The sequence below is a fragment of the Mya arenaria genome, chromosome 12 (genome assembly GCF_026914265.1).
Source record: "Mya arenaria isolate MELC-2E11 chromosome 12, ASM2691426v1".
Taxonomy (NCBI): domain Eukaryota; kingdom Metazoa; phylum Mollusca; class Bivalvia; order Myida; family Myidae; genus Mya; species Mya arenaria.
In genome coordinates, this window is record NC_069133.1 from 23,028,768 (window position 1) to 23,046,764 (window position 17,997).

Here is a 17,997-nt window from a genome sequence, read left to right on the forward strand (position 1 = left end):
TGTAGTATTTTTAGTCTGGATTACCTTTCCCTAACACTATCGTTATCAGTTACCACACTTTTGTATTTAATGAATTTGAAAAACATTTATCGTCACATACAGGATTCAAGATTTATTTACAAACTATTCTAAGGGCAATGTGGACAATGCATACTATTATACATATGTATATAAAATAAGACTAAATATTAAAAAAACATGTATATCAACAGCATTGTTACACTAAGTGAATGTTTTATTGTGTAACCTATTAATCACAATTTGACTTCAACACGACAATCCAAGTTTAAAATAATTTTTTGCTGACTTATCAATTTATTATGTGTGTGTATATATATATATATATATATATATATATATATATATATATATATATATATATATATATATATATATATATATATATATATAACGTAATTACAGAACATTGTTGTTTGCTTTTTTTCCGACTAGAGTGCATTTTATTGTCAAGCTTAAAGCTTATAGGAAAACAACTAGAGTTAGAATTGTTGTGTGTTTTTTAAAAGAACTATATTGGTAAACAGAAGTAACACTTATGTGTTTAAGGGGTTAAAACATGACAAAGCCGGTCCCTGTGTGAGAATTGGCCTTCATGCTCTTATAGAATATGCCTCGGGTTGTTATGAGACACTTGTGCAATCTTCGCCGACTTTACATTTAAAATGTCATCTTATAGAAGGTCAGATGCCCAGTTTGTGACATGAACGCGCCAGCGGTTCAAAGAGACGCTATAAAATTTAACAAAGCTTATAAAGGCAAACCGGTAATTTTCCCCAGTATTCTCATTTCTGTCTGTAATGGCCACTCAGAGCCCAGTATTGATAAACCCGCCTCTTTGTATGATAAGCCCGCCTCAGGCAAACAGTTGCATGTATGTTGATAGTTCAGTTATTGATTAGATTCAAATCGTGTGCGTATGAGTATGAATGTAATAAAGCTCTATTAAACCATCCCGTTTTGGGTCTGTTATATATATATACATTACACTGACAACATTACACAGTCATACAAAGTAAAAGTACACATATAGTATTTACAACGTATGGTCGTTTTTAGACGGGAGGCTAGGTGCGTGTGGGAAAGGGGAAAGAAATGTAGAAATGTTTTTATGTCAATAGATGGCAATTAAAAACCTCCAAATAATTGCAGAATTTCAAACCGTTATGGCATGTTTTTGTCAACATACATACAAATGGTCGTTCACTGGGGAACACCAGAAAACTAACTCGCCTACTGGTAGGAAGAAGGTAGGGAGGAGAGAGCTCGTAGAGTCACCAGTTGGTACCTGAGGTTGCTCTTACCACAAGTTTGTGACAAGTAGTACTTGAAAAAGTTTTTTTTGTTGTGTGTCAGAATCTGGATGCTTTAAAGACACTATACTAACAAAAGTAATTAATGTTTGGAAACACTTCATTCTTATTTTATTTTGAATAATTTACAGATTTACAATACAGCATTTAAGTTGCCTTAACAAAACTACTCCAATGACGCTACAGCTCGTACTAAAGTAACTAATAGTCATGTGAAACCGTAAGCAGAGAAAAGAAAATGCATTTGGATATTCTCGGCTACATTCGTTAAAGAAAACAATGGTGTTTGGTGAATTTTGATGGTGTTTGAAAATGCAGTATTGTTCATGTAAAATTTACCCTTTATAAATTATTTGAAAATATTAATGACTTTGTCCATTGTATTTATTTTATGTGTATATGCTATTGCTTTACTAAATGGTAAAATAATTGTGAATAGAACATATATGGTATAAATCGTTATGAATTCTTTAACACGACGATAAAAAGTGTGTGACTTATTGGACCCACTCAATAAACTGTGTATTGACCCCCCACTAATACCGGGCGATACTATTTCCCGGTCTCTCCTCGTAAAATCCGGTCTCATCCGGTCTCATAATTCCCGGTTCATAACTTATGGCCCCAGGCAACGGATTGTGTTGCTGATGTTTATAACACGATTTTGACAATCTTATTTGTTTTTAATATGTAACAAAATGGTATAAAATATATGAACATTATGTCTTAATTTATGCAATTTGTTATAGGTCTAAGCTATTTATGCAATTCGTGTTAAAGGTGTAGAGAAAGATGCGATGGCAGTACAAATGATCATGTTTTTTGCATAAAAGATTGAGGACGGCTAGAGTATGAAGTAACTTAGAATTGCACCTTTTAAATTATGTTATGTCAAAGTTGTTTATTGTTCTTCCTTTTTTGTTTACCCCCCCCCCCCCCCCCTCCAGACATTATATTTTTTTAAGCATTAATGATTACAATTGAAAAATTCCATGTTTGCATATCCGACCCATATCGATACGATACGATATGTTTATTGCGTAAAACGTTATACAATGTTCATAGCATGTAAACAAGTAAATCAATGAATGGAGAAAAAGTACAAAAACACATTATCTGGAGCTAATAGTTGCAATGTTATAACATCCTATTATTGTAAGTATGCGTGTGCTTAGACATTAAAGCTACTAGATGAATAGTGTTAGTTGAAGTTGCGCCATTCGTAAGTAATCAACACATTATGTCTCCATTTTTCGTTTATAATTTTGTGCCATTCGCTAACATTAAATACATTTGAATACCTTCGTCATTATTACACAACTTGAGCCGAATGTATTTTATTTGTCAACTTGAAGTTTGCAATAAAACTCTAGCTGTTTAAGAAATCTGATGCTGATTATTTTATTTATTTTTGAATTTGGTTATATGTTATCATCGTATTATTTTTAATCAAGCTTATAAGAGTCTTTGCATAACAATAATTTATTCTATAAAATTGTCTTTATAATAAACAACAATATTTTTAGGGTATGAACCGAACAGTAGCCGTGCTTGTGTAATAAAAAACTGGCTAATTCGTTCATCATGCCCTTAACGAGGGACATTCGCTAATCTCTGACACGCGTTACATAACGCATTTACACCTTTCATGGTATGACATTATTGTGTATTGTCATAAACCTGTTATGAAAAGTTCCTTGACAAAATAAAATGATAATAAATAAACTTCTGAAATATTCGGAAGGCTATTTTGCAAATGAAATATAACTTACAAGATACAAGAATCTTTATTTAAAGTCGTCATGATCGGTGGAACTACGATGCTCCTAATTTATAAAAAGTAACAAATCTCAGCTTATAAAAGTTCCACGACTTCTATAACAACCAAATGTACATGCCTGTGGTGTCTTTGCAACTGCTAATGCTGTGGATTCTTGTTTTAAGAATGGCTATGTAAATACAAATGTCAATTTCGTTGTAAATGAAATGAGGGAACATCTAGTCAGCTGTCTAGAAAATAAAAAAAATAAAAAACCGTTTCATAAAGAAAATGAAAAATCGCGATCCCTATGAATTTCAAATTAAAAACATTCTGTTCATGTGAAATGCCAGAATTCGTCGACAATTTAGTTATTTGCGAAAATAGAACATGCAGGACAAGATTCCACATGAAATGCGTCGGCATAAGAATTAAAATTAGACGATCAGTTGGCAGAAATACATAAGGCAACTGGTCGTGGAAGCGCATCTGCTGCAACAAAATCAATAGTTAAGCAAAAGAAAAATAATAAAATTCATGAAGTACTGAGTTAACTAACAAATTTGATTTACATGTAGTCAAGCATTGTTTCTTTTTGTATTACTATTATCAATAGTATACTTATAACTGAATTTAATATGAAAAACACACACACACACAATTCATGACATTAATTTTAGTACATGTGCATAGTTCATGTTTTTATCTTTGCCTAAATTTATTATATGTTATATTGATATAAAATATGAAATAAATGGTGACATAATTATCATCAAATATCTAATGTTTTAATCAACTGTAATCTTTTGTAATCCTATTACCCCCCGCGGTCATTAACACCTTTTTGATCACGCCCGATAGCTACTATAAAATTTGGAAAACAGAGACCGGAGGAGACCGGGACCGGATGAGACCGGGACCGGGAAATAGTATCGCCCACTAATACCCCTTATCTGATCGTTGAAATATCCTATTTCTGCGCGTTACTGATACCCGGATTAAGAGGAATATTGATCGGCGTGTCTTAGCCAATCGTACTGTTCAAAAGTTAACCCCTATTCGTTCATCCAATCAGGGAGCACGCTGTATGACCAGATCAGCTGGAGGCTGGACCATGAAAAGAATGTTTTTAAGTTTCGATTAATAGAAAAATACTAAATACGCATATTTTTTATCAACTAATTCGTAAATTTAAGCCTCAATACCAAACATGCCTTTAGCATCTTAAATGAAATATAGTAAAATAGAAGTGGTATCAGCGTAGCATTCGTATACACTGAGCAAAATTTCTAAACGTCCATTGTTTAAATTACATTTTTTAAAGAACGGTTTAACGTATCTATTTAATATTTGGTGTGCTAGTTTTATACATAGAACGCTATCGATTTTACAGAGAAAAAAACACGATCTCTTCATGGTTGACATGCGGTAAGGTAAACCCGATTTTCACCATTTGGCACGTGGTACACGTGTACAATTCCGTAGGCGGTAAATCTTTTTTGGGTTTAGTCCAAATTGAACGCCCCGACACGAAAAACAGAAATTATCGGATTTTAATCTCTATTCAACAATGGCAATATTGAGGAATGTATAATGTAATATCGTATAACTAATAAAACAGCGGGAAACATCGGCGGAGTCTGAAAATCTTAACATTATTTCCATGAAGACTTTTATATTATAATGTAAGATCATCCGATGTTTTGAAGACAATACATAAGTAGTTAATCAAATTCTTATCACTACAACAAGTTCTGGAGTTTGTCATATATATCCAGTAGACAATATGGCGTCATCTTGTAACAACATTTTTGATATGGTGACACTGGTGTCATTACCTATTGGTTGGGGCTCAACATGCCACAAAAGTGCTTGGTCCTTACCTGCCACCGAGGGGCTAGGCCCTCACATGTTTCCTTAACACTATATACCTGCTAGATACCTGCTCTTATAATACAATGGGGGAAATACACAAAGGCAGGTATCTGGTATCAAGACTCGGGCCATGCCAGTGCCAATTAGCAAACTGACAGTACCTCAAAGTTGGGGCTCGAACATGTGTAGTTTGGCATGTTTTTACAAGACATCTCGACACAACGTTGTGGCATTTGAACCCCCATATTTTTGAAGTAATATGTATCTATATAATGTCCGAACATTCATCATCAATTCATTCGTTTATCGAATACACGCCTGTTAATTCATCATTGCTACTATTGTTTTGTTCTATCTGTTAATCATAACGATGGAATTCAGAAGTAGACGCGCTGGGAAATTACCTTGTGGTGAATGTGGAATTAAGTGTTTAAGTGACAGTATTCAGTGTGCCTCTTGTGATAATGCGTTCCATCGTGTCTATGAGGATGTATCAGTGACTGACTATAGCAAGTGGAAAAACATTGATCTTGGCTACATATGTACCACTTGCCGCACAGTTGACGGAAAGCGGTTTGACTTCTTTGACGGCTTTCTTCGATTACAACTGGTATGTGTTACATCTTTCCTTTCATCGATATATATATATATATATATATATATAACGATAGTACAGCCGACTTCGAATATGAAGTGAAAGGACTGGGGGGAGTGACGGTGGGGTTGAGAAGTGTACGGGTTGAAAAGTATGGATACCCCTGTTAAAAATTACGTCAATTTGCCATTTTGTCATAATACCATCAATGCCTTGATTTCGACCAGGCATAAGACCTAAGTTCAGGCTCTAGTGGCAAATTTGCTTCATTTCATTGTTACTTTCATTCTTTTTGTGATTTCGTGATGACGTTTGCTTAATTTTATCTTATTCGAAATTCAGTCACGGTTATACACATTTTTTTCTAACAAATGGTATAACGATGATTCTTTTGTATTCAATAAAAGAGTTTTTCTGAATCTAGATGTGGACTTGAGACTTTCTGAATCTTTTTTAACTTGCTAAGATTTGCTTCTAACATTAATTTAAAAACAAACTTATTACTGTTCAAGTAGGTTTGGAACCTTTTCTTTATTTTTCTTGCGAAATATCGAACCGGCAACATAATTCTTAATGTTAAAGGGACTCGTTAACGAACTGTAAAGTGCACTTTTTTTCAGATTTTTTTCTTTTATATTCCTAAATAAAGTTTGGCAAATCGTTAGAAGTGTAACAAATACAATTCTAACAGCTTGAGCCCGTCAACAAATGTTGATATATGTTTAAAACTTGGTTTTATTTCGCATGAGAAATAAAAGTGATTGACCGGCGGGGGTTCGAACCCCATCAGAGGCATAAACTTTTTCTTACTTTGTTGGTATCTTAGTGTTCAATTTCGATATGAAATACTATAATAATGATAAAAAAGTGCTTTCAGATGCTTTACTGACAACTTATGTTTGGTGCCAATTTGTGAACTATTCCCTTTAATGGAAATATTGTAACATACTAGTTTATAAAAAGGGCAACAATTTTGATAAAGATCGTAATACAATAGTAAGACGTCGTTACGTTAGACAATAAACTTATGATGTTGGCTTGGCTGTGGGGCTTTTATGATGGAAAATTTGTTTTGACATGTCTAACTACAGTTTACTCCTCCTATAATTCACTTTGACTAGGTATAGCTGTAAGTTGGATTATTTATGCCATAACATAAAACAACATTTACGAATGAAATGTGATATTTTTTTACATAACGTTTAAAAAAAATATATAATCAGTTATTTAAATCTATTAATATATTTTATTGTCCGTCTGCTCCATCGCATGTTTACGTTACACGTCGTTTTCGTTGTTTTCTTTCACTAGAAAATGTCCATTAAAAAGATTGCGTTCATAATTATCTAAATCATTTAAGTTAATTTTAACATATACGTGGCCATGTTATAAAATCTTATAGATATTTTTTCTATATTATTCACTGCTCAAACGTATGCGCTGAAGTCAGTAGGAGTTCACCAGCTAGATAGACCAAAACAAAATAACAGAGAGTAAACATTTAAAGAGAATTAACTAAAGAAACTGCGTGTTTGCTTCGCATTAAAAACGAAGAAACATAATCTACCTATTTTAAAAGCATAACTAATAAATTCTAATCATCATGCTTATCATGGTTCGAGGGGCATTTTGTTTATAACTCTTTCTTTTTAATATGCGTTTAAGGATACAAACGTAGTTTTCGCACTTCTCGCCTGTTTTTTTTTTCAATCTCGTTCACCAGATCTATGCGTACAATATAGCATTGCCGATCCTCTGAGGAATGAGAATTCTTTTATGAAAAATATAAAAAATGTTTTTATTATTATTAAGCTCGCTCGCTCAAATTGTCAACCAAATTATCCATGTAATAAACAATGGTGTGGCCTTACATGAATATCACCAGATTTTAAACAATTAACCATATTTACTAAGGAAAAACTATAAAATGGTTGAACAAGAAATATAAATCAAGGTAAACTTCCTATCGCATGTCATAAACGATTGCGCAATATGACATAATTGGCAGATCGGGTTTTGATACCCCACCGAGAAGGAAGAACCAATATGTCCATAAATCAATATCGCACAGTCCAATACACAACTATGTTACCTTCGGAGGCATTGATTTTTACATTGATATTAAAAAGGACCAATATTGACATATCCTATTTTTATTCGAAAAAGTGCATTTGAAAAAGAAACGTATTATGAACTTTCAGCTTCCAAGCGATTTGACATAATACCCTGTAAATTTGGCATGATATAACAGCTGTTGCGTTTAGTTCCACGTAAATTCTGATATTTCAACTTAATTGGTACTTGTATCATCAACCGTCATTTAATGATGGATGAATTATCCATGTTGAATAAACGTTGTGCTATATTGCTTACAACAATAAGATGAACTATTTTTTAACATCGTATTTTAAACGTTTCAGGCGGCACAGAATGGCTCCTTCGAGAACCTCAGAAAGGCCGTCGACCGGGAGCTGATGTTCCGTCAAAAACTACAAATGCCGTCTACATTGGTCGACCGATATCCTAGAGTGGACAACTCTGCCGCAATGGTCCTGGATAACTACGTCGACGATATCCGGGGCACACCGCACAAAACATCCGGGGACGGCGACTGTCTGTTCAACGCCGTGTCCATCCTGCTGAAAAACGACGAATCCCTAAGCGTGTACCTTCGCTACCACACTTGTATTGGTCTTGTTCTGGAAATGAATTTCTTCAAGAATCATCCCCTGGCTCGGCTTATAAGAGACCATTCCGGCTCGTACACATCTGCATGTTTGGATTCAGCAAAACTTGGTTCGGCATCTAGTGCATGGGCAGTTCTCTCCCTGGCAGATGCCATAGAGCGACCTATACGCGTTATCTACCCGCATGTTAACGGACGTGATGACCATCCCCATATATCCTTGAATAGAGTGTTTGAAACTGAAACCGGAAGAGACCACCCACCGCTATAATTATATACTGTGGCACGGATACGGCAGTATTCCAGTTCCTGGACAGTACAACATAGTGAACCACTTCTCGGAAGTATCGGGTGTATCACCAAAGGAAGACCAATTCATACCAGTACCGGAACCAGAACGTGTCGGGAAACAGAAGGCCAGCACACCTGTTCACATCAGCGACACTTCGTTGTCATCGCTGGACATGTCCGCCGTCAAGGAAGACTGCGCACCAAAATCTACAACATGGCGCATGCCAAAACGGAAACCCATTTCGCGAAAGTCATTCGTTTCCGTGGAGTCGAACATTAGTCTGACTAGCAGATATGACGTGTTAAGCGAAAACGAGACAAGTGCCAGTGACACCGACGATGATGTTCGTATGATGGATGCTGATGACAATATTGTGAGAGATGATGATGATGATGTTAATGTTGATGTTGATGTTGATGTTGATGAGGATGTTGATGTTGATGTTGGTGTTGCTGTTGTTGATAATTATGGTGATGATGATGATGATGTTGATGATGATGATGATGATGCTGATGTTGATGTGGGTGTTGCTGTTGTTGATGATGATGATGATGATGATGTTGATGTGGGTGTTGCTGTTGTTGATGATGATGATGATGATGATGATGATGATGATGATGATGATGATGTTGGGTTTAGTGTTGATTCAGAATTGCAAGGACAGTTATCGGGGAGATTTTTAGACGGCAGCTCAGCCGTAAATCTATTATTATCAGATAAATGTGGCTTAAAATCTGTACCTACGGGAGTTAAAGAGAACGTGTATTTCGTCCTTGACAACATAAGGAACTTTGAAGAAAGGACTAAAAAGAAAGCCAGTTGCTTTGGAGATGACTGTGGTGCATGGGACAGTGCATCAGGGACATCCCCAAAGTTCTACTATCTGTTAACTTCGGATGGTTCGCTAAGTACCGTCTTCCTGCGCCAGGAACAGTACTGTGTCCGAAAAGTTGTCCAGAAAAAGGTTGTGTACGTACCTGTGAACCCGCAGCCAGAAAAGGCTAAGGTTGTCGTGGTTCACAGGTACTACACAGCTTCTAAACTTGATAACAAATACAAAAAAGGGTCACTTGGCTTGGGGATAGGGGTCTTCAAAGTTCCTTAGCTGTTGTCGAGTACTTGGGGAAATTCCCAGGTCTTGCCCCACACGGAAAGGCATCTAGTAAGTCTAGTGAGTATGTAAGAAGCGACAAAGAGGTGTTCACACATATTGATGAAATGACAGATAAGGTCAAGCCCCACCAAATTTACAACCATCTGAAGAACAATTTTGATGAGGTCACTGGTCCGTCAGATCGTAAACAGATCTACAATAGGCAGTATTATAAGCGAGTCAAAAGTAAGAAGTGTAATGGTCACTCAAATAACATGGCGGACCAAATTCTTGAGTTAGAGAACATGGTCATCCCTTTATTAAGTCCATCATCAGAAATAGTGGAAAGCCCCCTTCTATCCTCCTCTCCACCGATGAGGAAAATTGGTTATTGGGTCAGATGATGAAAGGGCACTGGTAAAGGCAATAACGACAACTTTCCCTGAGTCCACCCATATACTTTGTACCCGGCATTTAGAACAAAATGCTAAGCAAAAAATGACTGATGTAGGGTTAGGTAGGAACGATAGGAAAAAGATGATGAAAAACGTCTTTGGTCATGATGGCATAGTGAGTGCAGATGACACAGTTTGCTTTGAGGAGCGCTGTGACGAATTTGCCCAACAATACTCCTCCACATCAGGGCCCTTCTTGGAGTATTTTAGGAAACAGTTAAAAGCAAATTTGCAAACCAAGGTCAACGAACCCTCTAGGAAAGCACCATTATGCCAAAAGTGGATGAACAACAATTGTGAATCCATCAACCATTTGTTGAAGCAAACTGTAAATTGGAAGTCAAAAGGTTTAACCGAATTTGCCCAGTTAGGTCATGATCTAGTAATATGTCAGTTCAAAGAGGTCAAACGTGCCCTGTTAGGAACTGGCGAGTTTCGTCTTGCCCCGTCCCATAGCAAATTCAAGGTTACTAAGACTGAGTGGCTGGCCATGACAGTTACTCAGCGGTCAAATTTGTATAAGAAGTTTAGGTCACATAGGACAAACAAGTCCTTGGTTAAGTCTACTGATGGACGTTGTATAATTGTTGAACCCCGCACCAATGGAAAAAAGCCTGGAGCGCGAAAGCGCAAGGTCAACATCAAAACAAGAACATCCAAGAAGGTCAAACACCAGGCTCCCATTGACCCCACTTAGGTCTAAGGTCTTGGTCAAACAACTCTGCTCACAACTTCTTTGTGTCTTTTCGTGTGGGGCTAGGACGAAGCTTGTGTGACGTTACGTCATTAAGCCGTTACGCACGATGTTGCCATTATTTACGGTATCATAACTTGACGTTGGCTTTACTATGCCATGGTAAAAGTATATTGTAAATACCATCATCGCTTTACAATTGAATGTTCTACGATTAATATCGGAATTGATACGCTTATGCAGAGACATAAAATAAAGATATGTATTATATGGCTCTGGCTTAAGCGATAGGGAATGCTGCATACATATATTACACCTAATTTCAAACTGGTACGTGTTTCAATTCGGAGATACTTAAAAAATAAAAATGAACACTTTCTTTTGCAATTGAGTATAATTATATTTATTGAATGTTGAAACAAGGATCGCGGACTTCCATCTTGATAATATGATATTATTAGTCATGAACTGATAGCGGGAAGATACAAAGGGAGGCAAATCTTGGATAAAATAAAATGTTGAAAAAAGCAATAAAAACAATAAAAATGTACCTTTTTACGTCATATTTATATATATATTTCACCTTAATTTATACTAATATAAGTTTTATTTGCAAAATAAATGTATTATTCGGTAGTTATTTGGTATTATTCGGTATTATCCGGTATTATCCGGTATTATTCGGTATTAAGAGTAACCCCCTTAATCCAGCGGTCCCCATAATGCCTAGATTAATATATATATTGTCACCTTAATATCTGTAGTAGATCTGTATATATATATATATATATATATATCTATATATATATATATATATATATATCTATATATATATATATATATATATATATATATATATATATGTGTGTGTGTGTGTGTGTGTGTGTGTGTGTGTGTGTGTGTGTGTGTGTGTTCATTTATTGTATTGCAAGTTACTCTCCTTTCGCTGTATCTTACTACATGTACATACTACTCTCGCCAACCATATGAATGTACTAACCATTGTATTTGTATACTGTACTCATGGGCTTATGTCTACTATACTATATATATATTACTAATTGTAAAAAAATAAATTTCTTGCAGCAAATGCTTTATGACAAAATGTTTCTAATTTTTTCAAAACAACACAACTTTCTGATTGTAATAAACCTTTGAACTTTATTACATTAGGGTTGGTACGGTAATATCTGTTTATTAGTGTTTGTCTTATATACTGGAACAAAAAGTAGTATACAGAGCAAGTCACGTGTTTGCTACACCACAACTCTTTCTTAGCGATAGAATGAAGCAATTTCCGGTCGAAATGAAATTTGTGGTACGGTACAACGCTGAGGTAGTTTAGGAATAAAGCAATATCCGGAAACGATTTCACAATATTGTCTCAGACCGCTATAGTATTGAAAACCTGGACCGTTTTAAAGTGTGAAGTTCTGATCGGATGGTTCGCATTTTTCCTTGCAGTAATTTACAAGCCTATCTCATTTTCAATCAGCGTAAGGATTTAACAAATTCAATGGTCTCTTTCTTTTATGGTTGAGATGTTTTATATTGATGTTACATCCTTCCGAAAAACATTTCGTCGTTTCAGACTTACTTTGGAACGAGTTTACAAGAAGACCACACGTACACATACCCGTACAAGTTGTGTTCCGCAACCTCTCTATCATATCATTCTAATCTTATGCAATGTAAACATATCTGTATGACGTTGTTAACGTAAAGAAGTCCACACGTACACGTACGCGTACAAGTTGTGTTCCGCTACTTCTCTATCATATCATTCTAATCTTATGCAATGTAAACATATCTGTATGACGTTGTTAACGTAAAGAAGTCCTGACGTACACGTACGCGTACAAGTAGTGTTCTGCAACCTCTCTATCATTTCATTCTAAACTTGTACAATGTACACATATCTGGATGAAGAAGTGAACTTTAAGAAGTCCACACGCACACGTACGCGTACAAGTAGTGTTCCTTAACTTTTCTATCATATCATTCTAAGCTTGTGCAATGTACACATATTTGGATGACGTAGTGAACAAACATAAGTCCACATATACACTTAACCGTACAAGTAGTGTTCTGCAACCTCTCTATCATTTCATTCTAAACTTGTACAATGTACACATATCTGGATGAAGTAGTGAACATAAAGAAGTCCACACGTACACGTACGCGTACAAGTAGTGTTCCGTAACTTTTCTATCATATCATTCTAAGCGTGTGCAATGTACACATATCTGGATGACATAGTGCACATAAAAAGTCCATTCGTACGCGTACACGTAGTTATCGGCAATCTCTCTATCTATCATTCTAAACTTGTACAGTGTACACATATCTGGATGACGTAGTGATCATAAGGTAGTCCACTCGTACACGTACCCGTACAAGTAGTGTTTCGCAACCTTTATAGTATAACTTTTGCACTTGCGATTCCATATATTTTTATATCTTCAAATGAACAAAGTAAATAAGAAAATAAATTTCGTTTCAAGTCTTGATGTTGTTTCCTGGCATTTTTAAAATCAGCATCTTGCAAATAATGAACCCATAAAGCAAGTGAAACAGACATTTTATCAGTGACACTTAAACTAGCTGATGGATTGACGATGCTGCGGTTTTCCGACAAAGGACCGTATAATGGCGGTGTATTATACTTTAAACTGTATAAAATTGACTTAAACAGAATAACATGAGCATTCAGCTTGCAGAAAACCTGTAAGGAGCTTAGGGATCTTTTTAATGATTATAAGTTGTGCTTGTTTAGCCGATTTGGGTTTGTTAAGCTTTCGCGGAGTGTTTCTTATATGACATCATATGACAGTTTTATAAAGATGTCAAATCCGAAAAATGTTCATTATTTAAGAGAAAGGACAGTATCAGGCACGCAGTGATTTTTATTTGACAAGACGGACAGTTGTGGGTTTTCGTTTATGTCTTTGGCGTTTACGCTGTGCCAGTAACGAGGTTTATGTTTAAACTTTTTGCAATTATTTTTTTATTTGTTAATGAATGTTTAATAGTTTCGCCTTTTACTAAAAGGTGTTTAGATCTCATCTGGAGGTTGTTTTGCAATAGTTTATAAAAAAATTGAAAAGGACAGTAAATAATTGCATGTTATTAAGCCTTCTATTTTGGTGGACAATAGCGTCCAGTTTTCATTCCAATTTAGTTTAAACATCATACATTTTACAACTTTTGTGAAGAAAATTAGGATAACCCATACTTAGTCACTCTCATTGACACGGTGTTGGGCGAGAGTGTGGTCTTGTGTTGTTGAAACCGGAGTACCCGGAGCAAACCCTTTTGTCCGGCCTGGGGACCACTCCTTTCACGTTGTATGTACCGAAGACAAAAAAAGCGGAATAAAATCTGACTCTACTGGCCACTATATACGAGCTGTTTAAATCAAAATAGATCCACGTGTATAACTTTAACGTTGGCCAACAGCTTCCAATGCATAGACGTAACGTCAATGGGTTCGGATAACAAGTGTAAGTTATTGAATAAAACAAAAAAAAATCTTGTTTAGAATATTGTTTATTATTAGTAGTCGTATTAATCGAACTTTGGGAACCATTTTGAATACTATCCGTTTTTAGTTCCGCACACATATAATTATAAAAAATGATCAGAAATCAATGTATTATAAAATCATAGACTATTGAAAACCGTGATCATACAATCATCGAATGTACAATGCATAACTCGTACTTTTTACTATATGCTATTGTATCATTTACTAGAGATTAGGCAAAATTAGAAGGAAAATAAGTCATAAACCTAATCCAAATAATTGTACGTTGATTTCTTTTACTATTATTTATATGGCAAATACTTTACGTACACATTGTTTATTACCAAAAGTGAGTAGTTATTCCGATCGTGATTCCGGGTTAAAGCATATTGCGTCACTAAAATATCATAAAAACAAGAAATATTACCAGATAATGTAATTTTATATTAGTTCCGTACACAAAAAAAACAACATTCAACGAATAATTATGAGTTTGATGTGTGCTTTTTTCATTCCATTCTTTCAAATCATAACATTATATATACATGAAGGGCACCTGCAAGGCGGCGGTTCACAGTTTTACATTAATCGGAACACCTCAGAGATGGCCGAGTTCTTTTGATTGTATTTACGAGGTCTATCTCGAAGCTTGCCGGAGATTGCAGAGTTGTTACGATTGGCATATTTGTTGTCTGTGTCAGTCAAGTTCCGTTTTATTGAAAAGGTAAATCCTGTGTTTAATGCATTTAAAGCTTGTTTTGTGTGAAACTTTTCTGCACGTTCATGGTAAAATATGAATATTAATCCTTATTATCTATTTCAAACATAAATACTTCTCTATAAACAATTTCAATATTTTGAACAACCCGTTAATACGTTAGGTATAAGTATCCCGTATAACACGTTTATTATTTTAGACTAGTCATAGACCGTTATTGCTTTTACTATTGAAAACTTAATTATATTTAAATGACTTAAATGACCATATAAATGTTATAACTTAATTTACTTCGGTCAGATTAGAAAAACAACAACAATTTTCAGCTAGTTATTGGCTTCTTGTAAAAATATGATAAAAGCATGCCACGTTGTTTGTGAAGTTGAAACTGTTTAAAAGTGTGTTTATTTTCACTGAAATAAGTGAAAATGTACTTTTTACAGAAGATGTTTAAAGTGAAGCTATTATACTTCTATTTTGTGACGTTTGAAGTTTGGCGTTTAATACCAGCATTTGACGATAGTGATCAATATTAAGACATCGGATTTTTTAATATCTTTATTGTAGATGCGTATTTTATCAATATTATTCCTTTCCAAACTTTCTTTGTTTTTTTCCATATGCTTTATATGCGTTACAATATAAAGGCATTATACATTCATGCTTTGAATCACGGCTTACTAGACAATTCACTGACAGTCACTTGAATGGAATGTACTCCCGATCAAGGCGTTCTGTCCCTGTACTGTAATAAGTGTTGAATTGTGAACCAGATCGCTGTGTTTCTGGTTGTAATTGAAATATTGGTGGGGTAATGTGCATGTTGCTATAGGCTGCATGTTTTTGTTGCAACATTTCGTTTGGACACTTTTCATGGCATGTTTTTCGTACTCAAAATTTCTCGATCACATTGAAGTTGTTTTACTGTCAGATATTTAGGCATTTCGAGATTTTCTGACATTGTAAAACTAAGGTAAGTCATAGTTATTATATGTTAGATCGTTTGTAAGAGTGACCCCTTTAATAAACCTGTTTTTTATTTATATAAATGTCAATACAACTTTACAGATCATATGACACCAAGCAAGAGTTCATTCCCATCAAATTACTGCACTTTAGCATGCAAAATATCAACAAAACAAGATGAAATTTACATTTTATTATGTAATACACACAAACTAGTTCATATAAACACTTAAAATATTTTAAAGCAATGTAAAGTGATACGTTTGGAGTGGCACTTTCGTATGCAATAAGTAGATGTAAATGTGATAAAATAATCTCAACTACAAATGTAAAATAAACAAAGAACAATGGCACTACAATCACAATCATAGAAAAATAAATAATATAATAAATGCAATATTTACAAAACAAGATTCAAATTTCCGTGTAACAGGTACATGTAATAATGGTTGCCTTTTTCACAATTCCCATTTTTGAGTATTTTCGAGAAACATATCCTCTTGAACACAATATCATTTCAACATTTTAGTACTTCACTGTTTTATAACTGCCTTTGGAACTCCTGGTGAAACCGTCCCTTATCTTTAACAACACTAAAACAATCTCACGATGTCCGGTTTCTCCTCGATGCACGCACACCTGATGGTGCCACCTCTTTGAAAGTGCATGCATTTACCGCCCTGTTTATGGCACAGTCCGACTCCCTTCAGCGCTCCCCGTAGCCCCACAACCTCCGCGCAGTTTCCGGTGGCGATATCCAAGCGGCACACTCTGCGGCGACGACCAGCTGACGTTAACCTCAGAGCCACAATCGCCAGAACTAATATGAGCGTTTTTGAGAAAGCCATTTTCCTGTAAAAGCAATGTAAAGTATTGAAAATACCTGTTTCTTGATTTTATCCAAGAAGCATTAAAGTATTTGTTATCGGTCACGAAATGGTTTCTTGCTTATGTTATCTTTAAAGTTACATTACTTAACAAGTCAATATATAATAATCAATACGTACTTTGAATTCTAGACAAACTGTAAGTCGTATATACTGTTGATAATCTTAATAATAATAACTAAGCATGTCCATGCTTATATATATACCATACAATTCAGGTTTTTAGGATCTAAATTTAGATACAGCTTCATAGTTTCAAGTGGCTCGTTACTCATTTATCGTGTTGGGGAAAACCATGTGATGGAGATCGACAATTATTTGTAACGCAAACGCTTCAGAACATGGTCCAGTTTAAATATTTAGTATAAACATAATAATTATATTGTAACGAACAATTTTGGGTCACAGATATGTAATAAACATTTGCAGCAATATTTCATTGAGATTGCATGATGGTCACTGCAGAATATTAAGGCAACTTTGGTTCGGAATAAGTATATTTCTTCAAGTTGCTTACTCGAATGTTTGTTTATGTTAGAATCCAATTTTTGCGATCAACAGAAAAGGGTCCGTCCGTCTGCCGTGTTAGCCCGCTCTATTTTCGGTTGATCTTCAACAATAAAATTAGCCCAGGTTTTAGCTCAAACCAAAATGCAAACACCAAATGCAATTGGCATTCAAGTATAAAATAGCGTGCATCTTCAACCGCAGTACACGAAAGACACATACTACCATATTGTTCAGTGCAGAATTGCAACTGTTTAATATAGTGACAACAAACGTGGACAGCGTTAGACAGACACACAGTTATATGACAATCTGACGACGGTCAACACTGCTGGACGCTGTGGACATAATATTGACAAAACTCTTGTGTGAATAATCCCTTTATTAGTAACAAGAAAATTGTAATTACACCAAATATATGAAAATAAATAAGAAAAACGTCCAAAGGAAAAGGCATATAAGTTAAATGAAATTAGAGGGTATTTAAAAGTTTTTTGTTTAAAAAAATCGAAAAATAACACTAAGTTGATAAAAAATCACTAAAAACATTTGACCTTATTACAAAGTAAATTGTCAATACAGCCAGTTGGTCTCTCAAAGGTCAAAAGGGGAT

At 35.0% G+C, this 17,997-nt stretch overlaps 1 long non-coding RNA gene across 1 annotated transcript; it reads right to left on the minus strand.

Annotated features, from left to right (window-relative positions):
• Positions 1-16,168: 16,168 nt before the first annotated feature.
• On the minus strand, positions 16,169-17,036 carry LOC128210249 (uncharacterized). Its single transcript, XR_008257130.1, has 2 exons — positions 16,998-17,036; positions 16,169-16,842 (listed from the first exon to the last, which is right to left on the minus strand). It is a non-coding gene; the product is annotated as an uncharacterized LOC128210249 (long non-coding RNA).
• Between the last annotated feature and the right edge of the window lie 961 nt (positions 17,037-17,997).